The sequence below is a fragment of the Lycium ferocissimum genome, unplaced genomic scaffold (assembly GCF_029784015.1).
Source record: "Lycium ferocissimum isolate CSIRO_LF1 unplaced genomic scaffold, AGI_CSIRO_Lferr_CH_V1 ctg17733, whole genome shotgun sequence".
Taxonomy (NCBI): Eukaryota; Viridiplantae; Streptophyta; class Magnoliopsida; order Solanales; family Solanaceae; genus Lycium; species Lycium ferocissimum.
Genome location: NW_026717380.1, coordinates 1 through 15,324, shown reverse-complemented (window position 1 = coordinate 15,324; position 15,324 = coordinate 1). Strand labels below are relative to the sequence as shown.

General features: G+C 38.0%; 1 long non-coding RNA gene across 1 annotated transcript; it reads left to right on the top strand.

The window, feature by feature from the left end:
- The first annotated feature begins 5,155 nt into the window (after window positions 1–5,155).
- Window positions 5,156–6,205, top strand: LOC132042757 (uncharacterized). Its single transcript, XR_009411562.1, has 3 exons — window positions 5,156–5,288; window positions 5,361–5,600; window positions 6,147–6,205. It is a non-coding gene; the product is annotated as an uncharacterized LOC132042757 (long non-coding RNA).
- Window positions 6,206–15,324: the final 9,119 nt, after the last annotated feature.

Genomic DNA, 15,324 nt, shown 5'->3' with positions numbered 1-15,324 from the left:
TAGCCGGAAACAAGAAAAAAAAACGCTTTCTTGAGAGCTTGTGGTTAGCAGGCTACAAATTATCAAGAAACAAATAAATAAGATATATATGAACTTATCCATGTTAATATTTCACAAGTGCATTATAGTCCACTAGGTGCATACTGGTTTTTTTTTTTTTTTTTAAAGCAAAATCCAGAAGTTCTTTACAAATGTAGCCAAAGGGGTAATAATAAGAGCAAAATTAAACTAGTGACCAAAATTAAGACTTATCTTGTCTTAACTGATACTACAAATTGCCAAAGAATTAACTAGTACAAATTGAAAATTAAAATAAATAAAGTAATACCGAGCATTATCAAGGTACAAGATGTGCATGTAAGAAAATCAATCTTATTAGAACTTTTGAAGGTACAAGATGGCATGTAATTAGAAAAGATACAAAGGTCGGGCTTTTAGCCGATTCTCATTTATCAGGATTGTCCCTTTTTGTTTCTTAGTATTTTCCATCTCTCGTCAAACTATCAATGGTATCATTTTTCACCATTAAGTTCCCCGTCCTTAGTCATCCATTCCCCCTAACTACCTTATAACTCTCCATGTTCCCTTAAAAATTCCTATCCTGGCTAATGCTGATTTCATTTACTTTCCTACGAATGAAAGATAATGTTTGGGAGATTTTGATACTTATTCAAGTGTTCTGTGATGGGGAAGAAAAGATGTTCACTCCTTATTTATGTTTTATATATGACATCTACACAAATGTGGGATCTTGATATCTCCTTTCTAAGATCTTATAACCTGTATGTTTCAATGAAACAGTTCTGATAGTGTCTGTTGACACCCAATTTTGTCCCTCCTTTATTTCAATTTATTTCCTGGAGCTTCTAAATTTATTAACGAGCTAAATGTTTTATTTTCACCACTATTTTTTATTTTCTACTACTATTAACATCGTTACTTTCATTCTACTATAAACATTACTAGTACCACTTCATCACAAATTTCCAAAAAAAGGTTCTTCGTCATTTTATTTTCGTTAAGTTAATTATATTTTATCGAGTCCTTTATTTTCTACATATTAACCATTAATTATCATAGTATATATTGTACTAGTTATTAAGTTAGAAGCCCAATGGAATTTATACGAAGGAGGAATTTCAGCCAATTAATGGGCCAAACAACAAACGCAATATGCCCAGCCCACGTTTTTTTTCAGATCAGCCCACCACAACCAAATCCACCCGACCAGCCCACTATCACTACCCGACCCGGTCCACTTCCATTCCTTCTCACCAGTTGAAACTAAATGAACCCTAAAACAAAAACAACCAACAGACTCCTCTCTCTCTCTTCACGCCGCCCCTTCCCCTTTCTCCTCATCGTCATCTCTCTCCGCCCCATTTAGCAAAAACCTACTCCCCTTTAGCCAGGACAGTCTTGCCTATGCCATTTCCATACCAAATTGTCGCTACGCCTGGGTCTTCTGTCATTGACAAGAGAAAAGCTTTTCCCCTTTTCACTTCAAAACGCGTTGATCCTCAAAACCAGAGAATGGTCGAGCTATTTTTGGTAACACCGAATCGAATCACGTGACCATCTGCTCAAAACACTTTCAACGTTCAGATTTGAACGGTCCGTTGACTCGATTTGAATCCTATACCAGAAATCCCGCCCAATCCAGAACCAAAAAAAACCCTAGAAATCACTCTATAAATACTTACGTTTTGATCTTACAAAAGGAGGGGAAAAAAAAGAACTCTTCATTTTTAAACCCTCTTAAGCATTTTACGTTTTTCAGTCACGAGATTAGAAAAAAGGAGACAGGGATAGACTTACAAAAGAGAGAAAGAAAAGAAGGGAAAAATCAGTCAAGAATTCGTTCTATCTCATTTTGTTGTTATTTTTTATTTGAAACTGGGTTACGTTAAGTAGGCTCGGGTTCGTCGCGTTCGAGTGTAGATTCGAGACTCGAAGCCTCAGTTCGCTGCGCTCGAAAGAGGTAAACAATCCTTCTTTTAGTTAGTTTTAATTTCAGTTCTAGTATGTAGCGCGTTTATGCGCGCAGTTTACTATTAGTTTAATTGTCGTTAGGATGTGCTTAAATGCTTATATGATGTAGTTGCTGTTTCATTTGATTGTTTGTGGCTGGTTTGCTCTCATTATGCTCTAGTCTAGTTCAAGACATGCTTGAATGCTCTTGGTTGATGTTAGTTTGTCCTATATTTATAGCCTGCATTATTTTAGTTCAAGTCTATGATGTAGCTTCAACGTGATTTAGTCCCTGTTTGCTTCATTCTGGTTCACTCTCTTTGCTTTAACACCAGAATTTGTATGATTTAAACTGAAAACCAGATCGTTACACTTGTATGTTTAAAGTTTATGCTCGTTTGGCCAATCTTGATTGATTTCAGTAATATAGCAGATTAAGCTTGAGTTTTCAAGATCTATTAGCCAAAAGTGTAAAATCTTTAAGGGCAACTAATGGGAAGTGATCTTAATGTGGTTTGGGATAGCTCCTTGCATACGATTCTTAATTAAAATGTGAGCTAGCTGTTATCAAACTATATCAGTGTGATTAAGATGTTATTTAAGATTTCAGAGATCATCAATTTGTTCCTTTGAAGAAGCCTAAATGTCAAGTAGCCATGATGCGCATATGTTTAATCCAAACCTGATTAAATACAACCCATTAACTGATCCCTGCTCACAGTCTGGTATGACTGTTAATATGCTCTAAGTTTTGCGCTTTACTATGCACTGGTCAGCATTAGCTATACATAAATTTGATCGGAACCTTAGGGGCTGTTCGATTTGAAATATTCGGAGGTAGTTAGTCAAGAATGTGACCCCCATAATATGATCTGTGTGCCTATGTGCTAGCCTAGGTTGTTTGGTTACATTAAGTGTAATAAGGATAAGAAATAATCTTGAACTTGAGGCCTACTCTAGTCCAAAAGGGTTTACTACAATGTTACCTTCATTATTTAATAAACATGTATAAAAATCAAAGCGTTTGTCCGTTCCCATAATCTTCATCTCCCTTTTGGTTCTTCTTGTTTTACTATTTCCTTATGTATGTTTCAACTCTGGTTTGTTGTTTTGGTTTCTTGTTTAGTACAAGGGTTAGTATTTAATGGTATGATCTTACGTTAGCTGTTTAGTGGTTTGCCTTTATGTTGGGTCATGTTTAAGGTAGTTTGAAGTGATAGTTTCATGCATGTTTGGGTGCTGTCCATTATAAAAAATACAGTCTATTGAGAACCGAGCATTAAAAGGTGATTTAGCTAAAAATGTTGACTTATCTACACTTAAGGCAGTTCTATTTACGATGACTGTATTCCAAACTAAAATCAGAATATGTTGCTGACATATAAGTAGAGCGGAATGCAACAGTTAGGTGTTCGAATGAATTTGAAAGATGCCTACTATAGTTTGGATACTTAGAATCTGTCCAAAACCGAATATACATTCGATATACATCTGATATACATATTGTGGTGTGTGCATCTTAGGTATATTGTATATAGGGTTAAACAGGTAAATAACATATAAGGTCCGATAATGCATATGTGAGCACCATATGCTATTCGGTTTACGAAATATATATATGTATACACGAGATATACCTAGATATACATAATGTATACATGATCTATTGGTTTGTCTCGAACTTACATTATATATGTTTAACCTTATTTATTGACTGCATACTAATCTTTTTCTTTCATTTTTATCGTATACGAGTCCCTCGGACTTGTCTTCTCCCGCATTTTGGCATTGGGCCAAAAAGCCCAACATGACCTCCTCCATACCAGCCTTGTCCGCAGCCATATAAGAAGGCAAAAATCTGTGTTGAAGCCCAACAGCAAGCAACTGTAGCAGCCTCAAAATGGGCTGAGCCCATCAATTACATTCGCTCATCTACTTTATTTCATGCATTAAATTTGTGATTACATGACCAACATTTTGCTTGTTTTATTTGCTTAGATTAGGTGAATCTTAGCGGAATTAGTCGGGGTTGGTTTTAGTAAATGGGTAGGAAGAACCTATAATTAATTTCATAGTTCCATTTTCTTCTTTTATATTAAATTATCTATAGTACCTATAATATTTATCTATATTAAAGCAATTGATTTTCAAGGGCGTGAAGCCACGAATACATATTTTTGAATTATGTTTCATTCTTACTATGTTGGGAATCTTAAGGTATTACTGATATATAAATATGAATTCAAATATATTTTATAAACAACCCTTCGAGTTTGAATCAATCACGTACATCTTTTAGCTAGGCGCAGTTAATAAACATAATAAAAAGGAGAAAGAAAAATCCTATCCTGTCCGTACTCTTAAACAAAATTAGTTAAGGCCTCCCCTTTTGAGTTATTTTCAACGATGTTTAAAACGTTACATATCCAGCGCTCTTTCAGTTTACAACTAAACTCTTTTATGTATATTACTATTTCCTACAAGTCCTATTTTAAATAGCATCCTTATATATCTATCTATAACTTTGGCCATACTTATAAATTATTTCTTAAATCTTAAAATGACATATTTACATTCCTAGCCTAACTAATCATAAGTCCAGTCGGTTAACCATTATTAATGGAATTTAGAGGATGCCTAATATCTTCCCTCTAGATTAGTTGAACCCGTACCTAGAATCATTTGGTTTCGTAGACTTTAATAAGATCAACTCTAGATAATTACTTTAACAAACTTTAGGTGCCCTAATTCACCGTAAATAATTAGGTGGCGACTCTTAACTTTAATTAACCCCGGAATTATCGGGATGTTGTAAACTATTTTGACCTCGGTTAAAATAGGGTATGTGTAACACCCCGTAAACTTGAACTAGGTGTGAATATGTAAAAATCTAGTATTAAGATGATATTTTATCTATATGAATCCATTCTTGGTGAATTCGGGTGGAGGATGGTCGTTTTGAAGTCAAACCAATTAGTGAAGTTCTTAAGGCCTCTTAAATTCGCCTAAGTTTTGGTAGGTCTGTCTTCTGGGCGATTTTCATGAAAATGTGTTGTGAATTTGGAAACACTTCCTCAATGAAATTTGTAGATCTTTGAAATAGCTTTCCAACGGTAGGTCGCCCAGCCCAAACGGAGTTACGTACAAGAAGTTATGTCCATTTTACCGAACACTGTGCAGAACCGACACACGCCGACTTTTCAGGCGCGTGGGGGCGCGTGCGATGGCCCCGCATCGCGGGCCAATCGCGCAAGTCTGAGTATTGAGCTGCAGAACATTGCGCGATGGTCCCGCATCGCGGACCAATCGCGAATCGGGTCGGATTTAGGTCAAAAAGTCGGGTTTACGCGTTTTCAGTTATATTTAAGGTTTGGGGTTTATTTCACCAGCACCCCATTCACGAAAATTTACCCTAAAGTCAATAAGAACAAGTCCCAAGCCTCAAGAACCATACAAGGTAAGTGTTACCATGATTCTAGGTTGAATTCAAGTTCCTAATCCCTTTCTAACATGATTTTATGACCAAAACCTAGGGTTTGCAACATAATTCTTTCCAAAGTAATTCAAGCTAGGGTTTGGGTATTCTTCATTAGCAAAGTGATTTGTTAAACCTTGTTTAACAAATTAAGGTATGTCTCCCTTTTAAAAACCTTATTTTGAATGTATGTCTCCCTTTTAAAAACCTTATTTTGAATGTATGTCTCCCTTTTAAAAATCTTATGGTGATTTCTATGTCTCTTTAAAAATAAAATCCTTTTTGAATATAAAGGTAATTCATGTGTCTCTTTGCAAACTCTCTTGAAAGATTGATTCTTTATAAAAGCATGTTTGAATGATATGCTGAATTGGTTTTACACTCTTGAAATTTATTACATGTCTTGATTAATGGTTAATGTGCGTGAGGGGACAAGCCCACATTAAATCTAGATTGTAACAAACCCTATATATGTATGTGATATTATGAATCATTTTCTTCTATAAGAGATGATCAGTGATGATGGTTAATTTTTGGTATTGATGATTTTACAAAGGAACTATGATAAAGTAATTATCTATGATATTATGGATTTTCGTAATGGCATAATGAACTTTAATGCTATTTGATGGTGTGACTATTTTGAGACAAATTGTGAATCGCTTCTATGCTATGAATTTTGTTGTTGTGTTTGGCCTAGCTACTCGGGAGGAAGGGTAGCCACTATGGATCCTAGTGTGGTAATTGCCTAGCCATTCGGGAGGAAGAGTGGCCACTCTGGGTTCGCTACCCGGGGTGTGATTCAAGCCTAGCTATTCGGGGGAAGGATAGCCACCGCCGGGTTCGCTACCTGGGTGTGATGTATGCCTAGCTATTCGGGAGGAAGGATAGCCACCGCGTACTACATAGTCCGGTGTGATTTATGCCTAGCTATTCGGGAGGAAGGATAGCCACCGCGTACTACATAGTCCGGTGTGATCTATGCCTAGCTATTCGGGAGGAAGGATAGCCACCGCGTACTACGTCGATATGATTTATGCCTATTTCGGGAGGAAGGATAGCCACGCGTGTACTACATAGTCCGGTGTGGTGCACTATGCGCGATATGATTGATTCTTGAGCTCCGTATTGGCATGTGTGACATTCTTATTCTCTTATGGAATTGTTGATGACTATCTTAATTGATTAAAAAGGGCATATTTGAAGTTGTAACTTAACAAGAGGCTTTATAAATGGGTTTTGATACTTATTATTGAGATACATAAATCGAATAAGCCCCTTACGTTGATTTCATATGATTTTCAAGACTGATTTCTTCATGTGTTATTTTACTTTATTTTCGTATTATTCATTGTCCCCGAGGCACTCACTGAGTACGAAGTACTCAGGCATACCATTGTTGTTTTTTATGGTATGTTAGGTAACGAAGAAGAGCAGGTTCGTGATACTCCAGGTGCTTAGGAAGGACTTGCTGTTGCGGATAATTTGGTGAGCCCACACATTCGTTCGTGGGACACCCTGTTGATTTACTTACTTGTTACATTAGTTGTCCGCCGCGTCCCGATGAGTCGACTATTAATCCTTTATCTTAGAAGCTCCTAGTATACATTTGTGGGTAGTTATTGAGTTATTGATTAACTCTTGGGCACGTTGTTATGTTTGACAAGCATAGATAACTAAAGACTTCCGATTTAATTCTTATATGCGTGATTCGTTTACCTTTATTTTATTAAGCTTGAGGCGAATGTTGAACCTGGCGGGTTCAAGTATTATTATGGTGTTGCTTGTGTTCTTCCGATGTTGTTCATGACGTCGGATGCCGGTCACGTCTAGGGTGGGTTTTGGGGCGTGACAAGCTTGGTATCAGAGCCTAGGTTTAAATACGTCCTAGGATTATTGTCGGTGTCTGTGGAGCTGTGTCTAGTGGAGTTTTCCTTGTGCAGCCTGATCACCTGCATGACCGAGAAACTCCCAGGACATTTATAGGTGTTTCCTATTCTTCTTGATTCTAGATTGTGCTGTAGAGCTTAAAGTCCTTTCTAGGATCGTTCTAATTCGCTCGTTAATTCGTGCCTTGCGGAAATGACTCAGACGCGATCCAAAAATGGTAAACGAGGACGTCCCGCAAAAGTTAACCGAAATCTTGGGGGCGCGAATGCTGATAATGGAAATGATGCTGGAAATCAAGCACCACCTCCAGCGCCGCCTGCTCCTGCTGTTCCTGTTGCGGGTGTGCCTGAGATTGGTACTATGCAGACGGCCATTCAAATGTTGACTGCTTTGGTTGTGGCTCACGAAATAGCGTGGAGGTGTGGGACCTCATGGTGGTGGCAAATTTAAGCAGTTCCTAGACTTAAAGCCACCAGAGTTCTTTGGGTCACGAGAGGTGGACGACCCCCAACACTTTTTAGATGAGATCTTTAAGGTATTGAAGGCAATGGATGCCCGGGATTCTGAAGCTATAAGGCTTGCTTCGTATCAGTTGAAGGATGTTGTTCACGTATGGTTTGAGATGTGGGAATCTGAGAGAGGTGACACTGCTTTAGCTCCGACGTGGGCTGAATTTGAAGAGGCGTTCATGGAAAGGTTCTTGTCTGATAAGGAGAACAAGCTTTATGCAAAATTCTCTAAGTGTGAGTTCTGGCTTGAGTCTGTGTCTTTCTTGGGTCATGTGGTGACTGGTGACGGCATTAAAGTAGACCCTCAGAAAATTGCAGCAGTGAAGGATTGGCCTAGACCCACTAGTGCAACGGAAATTCGTAGTTTCTTGGGTTTGGCAAATTACTACAGAAATTCGTGGAAGGTTTTTCATCTATTGCCCTCGCCATTGACTAAGTTGACGGCAAATTAAAGGAGTTTCCAAGAGCTTAAGACAAGGTTGACTTCGAATTTTGACGTTACCTTCGGGGTCATACGTGGTGTATTGCGATGCTTCTAGAATTGGTTTGGGTTGTGTGTTGATGCAGAACGGTAAGGTGATTGCTTATGCGTCGCGTCAGTTGAAGAAGCATGAGAAGAACTATCCGACTCATGACTTAGAGTTGGCCGCTGTGGTATTTGCTTTGAAAATTTGGCGTCATTACCTGTATGGTGAGCATTGTGATGTTTTCTATCGATCACAAGAGTCTGCCTTCAAACAAAGAGAGTTGAATCTCAGACAGAGGAGGTGGTTGGAGTTGTTGAAAGATTATGACTTGAACATTTTGTATCATCCTGGTAAAGCTAATGTGGTTGCTGATGCTTTGAGCAGGAAATCTACGGGCACGTTGGCTTATTTGCGTGCACATGAAATCCCCATGGGGAAGGAAATTCGAAGGCTTGCTAGTCTTGGGGTCAGACTTGATGAGACTGAAAATGGAGAGTTAGTGGGAATCACGCCATCACGGTCTGATATTATAGAAAGGATTAAATTCAAGCAATATGATGATGAACTTTTGGCAAAGCTGAGAGATGGAGTAGAAAGGGGTGAGTACACTTCATTTACTGTTGGTACTGGCGATAGTGTTCTGCGATTGCAAGGACGATTGTGTGTTCCTGATGTTGATGGTCTTCGACAAGAACTAATGATGGAAGCTCATAGTTCTAAATATTCGGTTCATCCGGGATCCACCAAGATGTATAAGGATTTGAAGCAACACTACTGGTGGAAGAGCATGAAGGTTGATATTTCTAACTTTGTGGCTAGGTGCCTGAACTGTCAACAGGTGAAGGCCGAACATCAAAGGCCTGGTGGCTTGGCTCAAAACATTGAGATTCCTCAATGGAAGTGGGAGGTGATAAATATGGACTTTGTTGCAGGCTTACCTCGCACAAGGGCCAAGTATGATTCAATTTGGGTGATCGTGGATAGACTCACGAAGTCTGCCCATTTTCTTCCTGTAAAAACGTCATATGCGCGCGATTATGCCAAGTTATATTTGAAGGAGATTGTCGGGTTGCGTGGTGTTCGACATCCATCATATCCGACGAGGTACGCAATTTACCGCTCATTTCGCGGACGTTTCAAGAAGGTTTGGGGACTAGAGTGAACCGAGCACCGCCTTTCATCCTCAAACGACGGCAAGCAGAGAGAACTATTCAAACCTTGGAGGATATGTTGCGTGCTTGTGCAATCGATTTTGGAGGAAGTTGGGATGAACACCTACCTATTGGTGGAATTCGCTTACAATAATAGCTATCAAGCTAGTATTCGATGGCTCCTTATGAGGCTCTTTATGGGAGGCGTTGTCGGTCTCCAATTGGTTGGTTTGAACCAACGGAAGTAGAGTTGTTGGGTCCCGATTCAATTCGAGGCGATCGAAAAGGTAAATCTTATTGTGCAACGACTAAAGACCGCTCGAGTAGACAAAAGTCTTATACGGACATAAGGCGTAGGGAATTGGAATTTGTCAGTTGGTGACAAGGTTTTCTTGAAAGTGTCACCTATGAAGGGGGTAATGCGTTTTGGCAGAAAGGGCAAGCTTAGTCCTCGCTACATTGGTCCTTATGAGATTACTAGAAGAGTTGGGGAGGTAGCTTATGAGTTGAGATTACCGGCTGAGCTGTCCATGGTTCATCCTGTGTTTCACATTTCGATGTTGAGGTTGTATAAACCTGACCCTTCTCATGTGTTGAACCATGAAGAGGTCGAAATTGATGAATCCTTATCTTATGAAGAAGAACCGAGTTCGGATTTTGGATCGCCAAGTTAGAAGGTTGAGAACAAAGGATGTTGCGTCGGTCAAAGTGTTGTGGCGAAATCATAATACTGAGGAAGCTACTTGGGAAGCGGAAGAGGACATGAAGAAGAGATATCCTCACTTGTTCCCTATTTCAGGTATGAGTTAAGTTTTGAACTATTCGTGCACAAGGTGATTGTGTGGTTAAAAAAAAAAAAAAAATTCATGTTGGTAAATTACCTTCCTAGAATACTATCCTCATTCGAGGACGAATGATCTTAAGGGGGGGATAATGTAACACCCCGTAAACTTGAACTAGGTGTGAATATGTAAAAATCTAGTATTAAGATGATATTTTATCTATATGAATCCATTCTTGGTGAATTCGGGTGGAGGATGGTCGTTTTGAAGTCAAACCAATTAGTGAAGTTCTTAAGGCCTCTTAAATTCGCCTAAGTTTTGGTAGGTCTGTCTTCTGGGCGATTTTCATGAAAATGTGTTGTGAATTTGGAAACACTTCCTCAATGAAAGTTGTAGATCTTTGAAATAGCTTTCCAACGGTAGGTCGCCCAGCCCAAACGGAGTTACGTACAAGAAGTTATGTCCATTTTACCGAACACTGTGCAGAACCGACACATGCCGCCTTTTCAGGCGCGTGGGAGCGCGTGCGATGGCCCCGCATCGCGGGCCAATCGCGCAAGTCTGAGTATTGAGCTGCAGAACATTGCGCGATGGTCCCGCATCGCGGACCAATCGCGAATCGGGTCGGATTTAGGTCAAAAAGTCGGGTTTACGCGTTTTCAGTTATATTTAAGGTTTGGGGTTTATTTCCCCAGCACCCCATTCACGAAAATTTACCCTAAAGTCAATAAGAACAAGTCCCAAGCCTCAAGAACCATACAAGGTAAGTGTTACCATGATTCTAGGTTGAATTCAAGTTCCTAATCCCTTTCTAACATGATTTTATGACCAAAACCTAGGGTTTGCAACATAATTCTTTCCAAAGTAATTCAAGCTAGGGTTTGGGTATTCTTCATTAGAAAAGTGATTTGTTAAACCTTGTTTAACAAATGTCTCCCTTTTAAAAACCTTATTTTGAATGTATGTCTCCCTTTTAAAAACCTTATTTTGAATGTATGTCTCCCTTTTAAAAATCTTATGGTGATTTCTATGTCTCTTTAAAAATAAAATCCTTTTTGAATATAAAGGTAATTTATGTGTCTCTTTGCAAACTCTCTTGAAAGATTGATTCTTTATAAAAGCATGTTTGAATGATATGCTTTGAATTGGTTTTACACTCTTGAAATTTATTACATGTCTTGATTAATGGTTAATGTGCGTGAGGGGACAAGCCCACATTAAATCTAGATTGTAACAAACCCTATATATGTATGTGATATTATGAATCATTTTCTTCTATAAGAGATGATCGGTGATGATGGTTAATTTTTGGTATTGATGATTTTACAAAGGAACTATGATAAAGTAATTATCTATGATATTATGGATTTTCGTAATGGCATAATGAACTTTAATGCTATTTGATGGTGTGACTATTTTGAGACAAATTGTGAATCGGCTTCTATGCTATGAATTTTGTTGTTGTGTTTGGCCTAGCTACTCGGGAGGAAGGGTAGCCACTATGGATCCTAGTGTGGTAATTGCCTAGCCATTCGGGAGGAAGAGTGATTGCCTAGGGGTGTGATTCAAGGAGGGGGAAGGATGGCCACCGCTGGGTTCGCTACCTGGGGTGTGATGTATGCCTAGCTATTCGGGAGGAAGGATAGCCACCGCGTACTACATAGTCCGGTGTGATTTATGCCTAGCTATTCGGGAGGAAGGATAGCCACCATAGTCCGGTGTGATCTATGCCTAGCTATTCGGGATAAGGATAGCCACCGCGTACTACATAGTCCGGTGTGATTTATCGGGGAGGAAGGATAGCCACCGTGTACTACATAGTCCGGTGTGGTGCGCTATGCGCGATATGATTGATTCTTGAGCTGTATTGGCATGTGTGACATTCTTATTCTCTTATGGAATTGTTGATGACTATCTTAATTGATTAAAAAGGGCATATTTGAAGTTGTAACTTAACAAGAGGCTTTATAAATGGGTTTTGATACTTATTATTGAGATACATAAACTGAATAACTGCCCTTACGTTGATTTCATATGATTTTCAAGACTGATTTCTTCATGTATTATTTTACTCTATTTTCGTATTATTCATTGTCCCCGAGGCACTCACTGAGTACGAAGTACTCAGGCATACCATTGTTGTTTTTTATGGTATGTTAGGTAACGAAGAAGAGCAGGTTCGTGATACTCCAGGTGCTTAGGAAGGACTTGCTTTGCGGATAATTTGGTGAGCCCACACATTCGTTCGTGGGACACCCCGTTGATTTACTTACTTGTTACATTAGTTGTCCGGCCGCGTCCCGATGAGTCGACTATTAATCCTTTATCTTAGAAGCTCCTAGTATACATTTGTGGGTAGTTATTGAGTTATTGATTAACTCTTGGGCACGTTGTTATGTTTGACAAGCATAGATAACTAAAGACTTCCGTGATTTAATTCTTATATGCGTGATTCGTTTACCTTTATTTTATTAACCGTTGGAGGCGAATGTTGAACCTGGCGGGTTCAAGTATTATTATGGTGTTGCTTAGGTTCTTCCGATGTTGTTCATTAGATAATTCCTCTTCTCGTACACCAAAGCAACTTGATAAAAAATACCCTTAATGGCTACAAGTCCTATCGAGCACAACATAATTCTTGCTTCCCATCAAATGTAGGCCGCTGAGGAAATATCAATAATTTCATGTCAAACAATATCAACAACCAGCTTGCAACATTCAACCACCTTTGTATCTCTTCATTTCCCATAGTAGTAGGATTAGTGTTACCTAAAGTAATAAAAAATACTACGGGCCAGTTTTCCCGTATTGCCAAGAAGAGTATGATACTAAACTGTGTCTCGCAAAAAAGAAATCGGTGTTAGCGTAAAAAATTAATAGTTCTGTCAACATAAACTTAAAGGGTGGAAGCAAAATGATGAATGGAGCGCAAAGAAGGAGCTATTCTATAACAACTAAAAATTGAGGAATATGTAGCTTAACAAGCTGAAGCCTTAAAATGCCAAAAAAACACATTTTGCGGGTAAAAAAAATTGCAGAAAACTGGTTTAAAAATGTGAAAGTACGGCTAAAAACAACGAAAACCGCGGTAAAAACTGAAGCTTAAACGCGACAAAAATTTTGCAGTAAAAAATTGCAGAAACTGCGAGTTTAAAATGTGAAAACGGCAAGAGTCAAAACAACAGAAACCGCATGTAAAACGCAGAAACCGAAGCTTAAACGCGACAAAATTTTGCGGTAAAAAAATTGCAGAAACTGCAGTTTAAAATGTGAAAGAAGCAACGCTAAAAACAACAGAAACCGCGGGTAAAAAATTGCAGAAATCAAGCTTAAACCAGCTTTTTAGCGATGTAGAAAACCAGTAGCAGTGCATTTTTTCATTTGTCATGCATAGTATGACCTATCATTTGTATGTTGAACAGCAGTGTTAGAATTAGCAACTTGCGTAGTGAGAAGTTCTGAATCAACTCCATTATGTCTTATCCAGCTTTTAGTAAGTTCTTCCTTCCAATACTATTTTTGTTTGGAGATACCAGGAGACTCTTTTTTCGGCTCAACATATTTAACTTGTAATCGGTCTATTTTCAAATAATGCGTACTATGTAGTTCGTTGATTTTAGTTAAATAGGTGAATTATTTAAACAAATTTTGAAACTGTCCCTTTTCTATTAATTTATATTTGCGATTCTTACATATATTATTGTATAGATGGCAGGTGAATAAAGGGGTAAGAAAACAAAGAAGGCTAAGGAGACGCAGGTTCCCCAAACACACAAAGGAATGTTTGAATGTTAATATTGTGGTGGATTTGTGGATTGTGAAAGTGTTTTGTGGATGTTTGCGAGGGGTGAAGTAGTCTAATGTTGTAGACTAACTTAGTCTAATGTTGTAGACTAACTTAGTGTAGATCTACTAGTTTAATGTTTTGTAGATGTTTGTAAAGGTTGAAGTAGTTTAATGTTGTGTAGATGTTTGCGAATGTTGAAGTAGCTTAATGTCTCTTCGGAATGTTTGAATGACGTTTTGATTCAACTTTGAAGTAGTTTCGAATTGAATTTGACATATTGTTGGTTGTAATATATGTGTTTGTTGAAGTAGTTTAATGTTTTATGTTTTTTAGTAGTTTGGTGAATTGTTGGCAGCTATTTGAGCTGGTTTTAGTTGAATATAAAATTGTTTTCATCTTGACAGGAGGGGGCAGTTGGAATAGCAGCTGGATCCTACCAATTTTTTTGCAGAATACCGACCTCATGAGGTCGGTTTTCTGCAAAATTTTCCAAGAAATTGCAAATTACCGACCTCATAAGGTCGGTTTTATGCATAATATTCCCAGAAATTGCAAATTGAGGTCGGTTTTATGCAAAATATTCCCAGAAACTGCAAATTACCGACCTCATGAGGTCGGTTTTCTGAAAAAAATTTCCCAAAAATTACAAATTACCGACCTCATGAGGTCGGGTTTCTGCAAATATTTTGGAAAAATTATAAAATATCGATCTCACGACAATGGAAATCTAAAACAATATATCATTTATTCATATAAATTACCGACCTCAAGAGGTCGGTAAACTCATATCATTATATTATTAATATAATTTACCGACCTAATGAGGTCGGTATTTTATTTAATTAATACCCGACTAAAAAAACATTACCGACCTCATAAGGTCGGTAATAATTCTAACCCACTATTTTCCGACCTGATTTTGAGGTCGTTTTTTGCCCAAAACCGACCTCATGAGGTCGGAAATTGCCTTTTTTTTGTCGGAAAATCTTGTTTTTTTAGTAGTGAGATTTTAAAAAAATAAATTATTTGGTTTATTTTTTAATTAAAAAAAATACCACATGGCTTTAAAAAAAAGTCTACCCCTTTTTTTTTAGTAGAGCTATTTTTCTAAAGCCAGATGATAATTTTTTTCGGGTTTGATTCGTTTAAATAAATGGGTAGACTTATATTTTTTTAAAGCCATAGAGATTTTTTAAGCAACCAGACATTCGACCAAAATTAAAAAAAAATTACCATGTGGTTAGAAAAATATGTCTACTCAAAAAAATGAGTAGACCTTTTTTAAAATCCAA